Source organism: Gekko japonicus, unplaced genomic scaffold (genome assembly GCF_001447785.1).
Source record: "Gekko japonicus isolate JY-2015 unplaced genomic scaffold, Gekko_japonicus_V1.1 scaffold2566, whole genome shotgun sequence".
Classification (NCBI taxonomy): domain Eukaryota; kingdom Metazoa; phylum Chordata; class Lepidosauria; order Squamata; family Gekkonidae; genus Gekko; species Gekko japonicus.
In genome coordinates, this window is record NW_015174350.1 from 137,708 (window position 1) to 145,413 (window position 7,706).

General features: G+C 47.4%; 1 long non-coding RNA gene and 1 pseudogene across 1 annotated transcript in view; one reads left to right on the forward strand and one right to left on the reverse strand.

Moving 5' to 3' along the window:
• LOC107121398 overlaps window positions 1-662 on the forward strand; it is a 1,141-nt gene extending 479 nt beyond the window's left edge. The window contains exon 3 of the long non-coding RNA XR_001482862.1: window positions 586-662. This is a non-coding gene — a long non-coding RNA (uncharacterized LOC107121398). The remainder of the gene's footprint in view (window positions 1-585) is intronic.
• The window catches only part of LOC107121396, a 213,791-nt pseudogene that overhangs the window by 102,077 nt on the left and 104,008 nt on the right, over window positions 1-7,706 (reverse strand).

Here is a 7,706-nt window from a genome sequence, read left to right on the forward strand (position 1 = left end):
TCTCTCTCTCCCTCTGCACGGATCTGGGTGAGGGCAGATCTGTGCACCCCCCCCCCCCAGCTAGCAATCCAAAACAGTCCAGTGGCACCTTTAAGACCACGTTTTATGCAGGTACAAGCTCTCCCTCCTCTGCGAGGGTAGATCTGCATGTCCCTCCCCATAGCTAGCAATCCAAAACCGTCCAGTGGAGCCTGAGAGGTGGGTGTTGCCTTCTGACACCCTTCCGGTGATGTCAGGGGGCGTGGCATATGCAAATGAGTTATGCTAATGAGCTCCTGCACCTCTTTTTCCACGAAATGACCCCTGGGTGTTGGGACCCCCCCATCTCAAATACAGAGGGGGCACTCTGTCAACAGACTTGCACCTGCCTCTGTGGGGCATGGAGAAGGAAAATATTTTCCCAGTTTCCATTTATCTCCATGTCGTTGTTGATGTACATGTTTAATGTCAGATTAAATTGAAGGGGAAGGAGGGTTTGTGGGGGGGGTGGGGGTGGGGGAATGGAAGTGCAAAAGGGGCTGTGGTGGCTCAAGCCCCCCACCCCGCAAGCCTTCCCGTGAACCTGACTCCTCCCCTCTCCTTCAGGTGATAAGTCTCCTCCTAGGCAGAGGCGGCGAGCCAGCTCGGCTGGGAGAAAGAGCCCAGGAGAATCCTGGGAAGGTGAGTCGGTGGTGATTTTTTGGCTTTCCTAAACTGCCAAACTACTAGGAAGCATCGACTTGCTGGATACTGTAACTCTGCGTGCAGGATGATCTGGGAGGGAAAGGGTGAAGAGAATTCTCTCAGGTACATTTGGCAGCTGGCCCTCATTCTTTTTCTCCACTGTTCTTCTCCAGGTTGCTGTGATAAGAATGACTGAATCAAGCGGGTCTTTTGGGATCCCAAAACTTGTTGCTGAGAACTATAGAAGCTGGCTGAAGATTTCATATACTCCTTGAAGCGAAAGGAGCTGTTGGATTCCTACTGGAGGAAAACCAGCAGAGAAAGGCAAAGTACTGGACTCTTGATCGAACAACATACAAGCTGTCAAAAATATTTGAAAATCCCCAGACGGCAAAAGAAATGCTTAAGAGTCTAGAAGGCTCTACATCGGACAATAGCACTACAGATAAGATTATACTTTCAATAGCCAATCCACATGCAAAAGAACCTCCCCAGGAAACAGGAAACCTCAAGAAACAATCCATATACAAAAGAACCTCCTCAGGAAAGCTCCTCTATTAGCATGTTCACAGCCTGGGAAAATCCTACAAGATAATGACTCAGCCCTACCCCACCTTCCTGAGTAGGTACAAATTACCTGCCTACCATTTCTCTTCCCACTTGGACACAGAGAGTCTTTCTGTTATACCTCTGAGTATCCTAGTCACAGTTGCTTGGCGAAATGTCAGCTCCTACAATGCCAAGACCACGGCCATACAGCCCGAAAAATCTACAACAGCTAAAGTCTAGAAGAATCTTTTGGATTTACTAGTATTAAATCAGGAGGGACATGGATAAGAAAATTTTGCAAAACAAGTTACATAACAGGGAAAATTGTGACAAATAAATACCCGAACTGAGGCAAGGGTTTGAAAATCTAACAATCTGTGGCTTTAATTTAACTGGTGAACAAAAGGCAAATTTGATGCTTGGATTTTGGGGGAAGATTTTTCTGCGTTTTCGGGTGACCAGAATCAAAGCCAAAAGACAGATGCAAAGACTTTCCACTGGGCACTAAAAGAATTGTGGGAGGAATGATCAAAAGAACTTTTTGAATTTGAAACACCAAATGGCTCAAATTACATTTCTAGGGAGAACTTGATAAGCAAATCCCACTCAGAGAGAGAGAGAAAGAGAGAGAGAGAGAGAAACACATCGCCCCCAAGCAACTGGCTGTCATCTGCTTCCTTCTCCCTCTCTTTTGCTTCCTCCTGCGTCACAGCTTGCTTTGCCAGGCTGTCTCAGTTGCACAAGAGCTACAGAGCCAAGCCTCTCTTCCCTTCATTGGCTGAGGCACCACCTCCCTTGGGAAGGAAGAGAGGGGGAGGGAGGGAAAGATCTTGAGCTTGCTTTGCCAGGCCCTCTCAATCACACAGCAGAACTACTGAGCCAAGCCTCTCTTCCCTTCATTGGCTGAGGCACCACCTCCCTTGGGAAGGAAGAGAGGGGGAGGGAGGGAAAGATCTTGAGCTTGCTTTGCCAGGCCCTCTCAATCACACAGCAGAACTACTGAGCCAAGCCTCTCTTCCCTTCATTGGCTGAGGCTCCTCCCCCTCTTTGCCCCCCTGGGTTTGCGGTAGTTGGAAAGCAGTAATGCTATAGATGTGGTTAACGATCAAAGTTTTATTCAAGGTATGAGCTTTTTGTCTTGCTACAGAGAGAGAGAGAGAGAGAGAGAGAGAGAGAGAGAGAGAGAGAGAGAGAGAGTCTCAAAGGTAACATTCTTTCTCACAGAGAGAGAGAGAGAGAGAGAGAGAGAGAGAGAGAGAGAGAGAGAGAGAGTCTCAAAGGTAGCATTCATTATCGTTCTGTATAAGTGACAGAAGACCATTTGGGAAAACAGATCCCATGGGGCAGAGGTTCTGGTGGTGGACAGGCACCTCTCTGGCTTTCCATTAGGGTTGCCAGGTCTGCATTGGAAAATACCTGCAGACTTTGGGGGTGGATCCAGGAGAGGGCGGGGTTTGGGGAGGGGCCTCAGCATGGTCCAGTACCATAGAGTCCACCCTTCAAAGCAGCCATTTTCTCCAGGGGAGCTGATCGCCGTCAGCTGGAGATCGGTTGTAAAAGTGGGAGATCTCCAGCCCGCCCCCCCTGGAAGCTGGCAACCGCACTTTCCATAACTGCCTGGCAAGTAGTGGGAAATTGGAGGTGGGCAGTGTCCTGGGAGCAAAAGTGAAAATAAATTAAGGCCTCAGCTACTTACAGGAAGTTCTGACCACAGAGTTTCTGGAGATTCCTAGAGCTACCCTAGATGGATAGCTCTAGCAGGGTCATGTGGAGGAGGTGGACAATATGACAAACCACCTCTGAACATCTGTTGCCTAGAAAGCCCTACGGTGTCACCATAAGTCCCCTGTGACTTGACAGAACCCTCTCCAATGGAGTGAATCAGGTCATAGTTACCATCTGTGAAACTGTAGGCAGTTTTCAGTGCTTTCTTTGTTGAATTTGTGACACTGTTTTTATTGCATTAGTTTCCTACCTTGTAATCTTGCCGTACTGCATAGTTTTATTGCTTTTTTTCTTTGAATGTATAATTGTAGATATTGTATTGTTCCTATTGCATGTTTTTTAGGGTGACCAGTTCCAGGTTTGGAAAATTTCTTGAGCTGTGGGGGTGTTGCTAGGAGAGGACAGGGTAAAATACCATAGATTTCACCTTGCGGAGCAACCATTTTCTTCAGCCGAACTGATGTCTGTCACCTGGAGATCAATTGTACTTCCTGGAGCTCTCCAGGCCCCACCTGGATGTTGGCAACCCTTTTGTTTTTATTGTTTTGGCGAACGGTGGACTATAAATTTGGTCAACTAGTAATAGTTTATTGCAGCCAAAGACCATAATGCAGCGAAAGTGGTCAACTAAGTAAATTAACTAAGTAGGTGGACACCCAGTGTTGATCCTTCAGCAGGTATGTGTGGCTGTGTGTATGGGGGAGCATTTTGACAAATGGAATAGAACTATAATTCGGAGACAGTCCCTCAAGATCCCCCTGTGACTGTCAGCAACCAGACCCCTGGGCTTGAATGCTTACCAGTGGCCCGTCAGAAAAGCAACGTGGCCCCGTGGTCATTCAGAGAGCACCGCAAAACACATCCCCCATGGCCATTCTCTATCTTTCCTTTCAGCTTGTCTCTGTTCAGGGGGACACACCACAAGAAGACAAGACTTTTAATTTTGTTGTTGTTGAACTTTTCATCTTCATTTAAGACAAGCAAGTACATATGACATCAGAAATATAGCTTAACTGGTACATGTTACTGGTACTGCCAGAGCATGCCCGTGACAGAAGGGCCCGACCAATCCGCCGCTGGAAGACCGCCAAGAAAAGACCACCAAGAAAAGGAGCCAGAAGCCGAGTGATGTCGGAAGTCGTCGTAGCCGACCCGAGAGAGAAACCCCTCCACTGGGTGCCGGTAGGGATGTCCCCACCCCGAATAATTGTGGCCATAGGTTAGGGATAAATGAGTAACTGTAGCCGCTCAGAGACCCCTTAGGGGGTTAGAGCGGGGTAGCAAGTTGAATTAATAATAATAATAATAAAAACTTACATAACAAACAATGTTGATGCGATAGTAACAAAAAAACCCCCACACAAAACAGTTTGGCAAAGAACTTCATTAACATGAAACATCCCATGAAATGCATCAATACAGCAGATGTATAGGTTCCAAAATCAAAGAATATTCAGGTTTAGTGGATAAACAGTCCAGGAAGGGAAACTAGATGGAGATGAATTTTGAATCAAATGATGCTGTAGCCTTAGAAAGAAGAGAATCAGTAAGTTTGTCCATCAGACAAAAATCACAGACGCAGCAAGGCTGATAATGTAAGGTATTATTTTTCCAGGATTTTGCAATTAAAGGAGAATCAGTTCCTTCTCAAGCCAGGGGTGAAGGGCTAAATTGCCACGTACCTAACTATGAGGATTCTGCATCAAGTGGTAGTTGGAAAGCAGTAATGTTATAGATTTGGTTAACGATCAGAGGTCGATTTGGGGGGGATCGTGGGGGATCGCAGTTCCCCCGGGTGAGGTGCGGGGGGGGAACGATGAAGCCCCGCCCCCTGCTTCCGGCCGCCCCGCTTCTGGCCCTCATTCAGCCAGGAGGAGGCAGGAGAAGAGGGAGGGTAAGTTGCTTCCACCCCGCCTCTCCCCACCCCTGCCTGCCTGGGGCCAGGGAGGGCCTTGGCGGGGCTTCCTCGCACTCCCGCCGGCCTTGCAGGTCCACCGCCGGGGCCCCTGATGTCAGGGGGTGTGGCATATGCTAATGAGTTATGCTAATGAGTTCCCCTTGCTCTTTTTCTACGAAACAACCCCTGTTAACGATCAGTCGCCGAAAAGCCTTGACATGCACACAGTCTTGGTTCCTGCTAGCATTACATCCCAACTCTTTTTCTACAAGAAGACAAGATTTGCTGGAAGAAAGAATAATGCTAGGAAAATTCGAAGGAAGCAGGAAAAGAAGACTAACATGAGATGGGCTGACTCCATCGAGAAAGCCACAGTCGTCCGTTTGCAAGACCTGAGCAAGGCTATTAATGACGGCGTTTTGGAGAATATTAATTCCTTCATAGGGTCATCCTAATCCTAAATCAGAAGCAACTTGACGGCAGTGAACACACAGAGATGGGTCTTACTTCCATTCTGCAGACACTCCATTGGCTGCCCATCTGTTGTTGGGACATTTTGGAGGTCATTAATTCATAGAGCCAGTATAAGTTGGAAGTGACTGGATGGGACTTACACACACCCACTCACAAATCCAGAACAAAGTTTGAGTCCAGTAGCACCTTTAAGACCAACAAAGTTTAATTCTGGCTATAAGCTTTTGTGTGCATACACACTTCTTCAGATACACTGAGGCCCCGTTCACATGGAGCAATTGCCGCACTAAAGAGACGGATGATAGACGGATTTTCCAGGCACGATCACACCGCAACATCTGGGAAGCGTAGTGCGCCCATGGCTTCCCACCGACGATGCATGTTAAAAAATGTTTGCCACGAGCTGCCTCCAGATGCCCGTGGTGTGATCGCGCCGGCACGTGGCATTCCCCTCCAGTCCCTCGTTTACCCACCGACACTGAGGGAAGGACCCGTGGTGTGCCGCCGGTGTGTCTGATCGCGTAATCGCGGCTCAAACTGCGCCGGGGGTATTAGCCATGCCTCCCCCCCACGATATCTGGCCCGTGTGACCGGGGCCTCAAATAGATTTCGCCAACCAGATACACTGAAACAGACTTTGCCAAACATTACAAATAGGTGATTACAAATTGCAAATCTGGGCGATTGACAGCCAATCAGAGCTCATGGAACGCCACCGGATGAGATGGGGTGAGCCAGTCTCTGTATAAAAAGGGGATGGAAAATTCCCCTCAGACAGAGAGGTTTGGAGGCTGTGGTGAAAAGCCCCAGATTAGTGAGGAGTTTTTATTTTGTTTACTATTTTTAACAGATTTTTAAGGGGGTTGAGTAGGGGAGAAAGCACATTTTTAGGTGCTAGAGAAGCCCCCGGGTGAAACCTAGAAGTATCAAATCTACCTGGGCAGTTTCTGAAAGCCAGGGACTGTGAGGGAAACTTGTGTTTCCATAATCTGGCCCAGTAAACCTCCTAACCTGAGGAAAAGTTCCTGAGGTAAGGAAGCAAGAATCTCTCCTCAGTGTTTATTTCCTTTCGTCGTCCTCAGTAATGAAATAGGAGAAAGGCTGTCACAGCTGGGTTGCTGTGGAGAGTTGTACCACCCTGATAAGCTGAAAACACACCACGCCTAACTGTTAACTCTGTTGAAGACCTTGCTTTTTTCGTATACATTTGAGTCCAGTGGCACCGGGATACCAACAGGATTTTCAGAGTATAAACTTTTAAGAGCCACAGCTCCCTTGGTCAGATATTTCTCCCCAGTTAAATGAAACGTGTTGTTTTGGTCTTCACCTGTGTTTTATCCGACCAACTCAAAGGAGGAGTAAATTTACCTCATGAGCAATGCTCCCTCTAAGCGGTTGGAGTCTTGTGAGCAAAAATTCTACTTGGTGAGCTGCTGGCATTAAAGTTGTGAGCGAGCGATTGGGCTACTGCACAAATTAGTTTGCTCTGGAGCCGTCCTTCCTGAGCGGAGACAAAAATGTTTGAGCCGGAGGCTAAAAAATGGTGAGCTAGCTCACACTAACTCAGCTTAGAGGGAACACCACGTCATGAGTACCTCCAGTTAGATCAAAGTAGGTAGCCGTGTTGGTCTGAAGCAACAGAACAAAGTTACGAGTCCAATGGCACTTTTAAGACCAACAAAGTTTTATTCAAGGTGTGAACTTTCGTGTGCACACACAATCTATCAGACACTGAAATGGAATTACAGATCATGGTTGCATATATATGAGAGTGGTTTGTTAAATTAGCATGCAAAATAGTGAGGACACATTTATTTAATAGATCAAAAGAATGACAAGCTTAGTTCTGTTTCAGTTCAACAGAGGAAAAAAACAACATAGGTAATATGTCAGAACTGGAGACTGATGTGGCTGAATTTGTGAGAATCCTGTCCGTAGACCCCCCATCCATCTCCTTTCCAGCATGGAGGTGAATTTTACAACATCCTGGCTGTGTAGAGTGTTTTCCTTGTCCCCAAAACAAAGAATGACAGTACATATTCAATTATGTTCTTAATTGCTGAGAGTAGTAATAACATTTGGCTCCACTAAAACATGGAGTTAACTGACAGAATCCTTTTCCTGCGGTACAGTGTTATGCCAGAGATCGACAAGATATTGCACTGCATCATCAGAAGAGTGTCTGAAGGCACCTGTGGTGGGGGTGGGGGCGCAGTTTACACACAAGCGACAGTTCATCGTTAACTCGTGGCGCCTGTTCTCATGAATGTGGGTCGTTCTCAGAAACCCTCCCCTTGCTGCCTGTGCCAAGGCAGGAAGTGGCATGGCAGGACCAAAAGGGGGTGGGGGACAGAAGAAGAAAGGGAATGGAAGGTGTCTGCAGTCTCCCCCCCCCCCC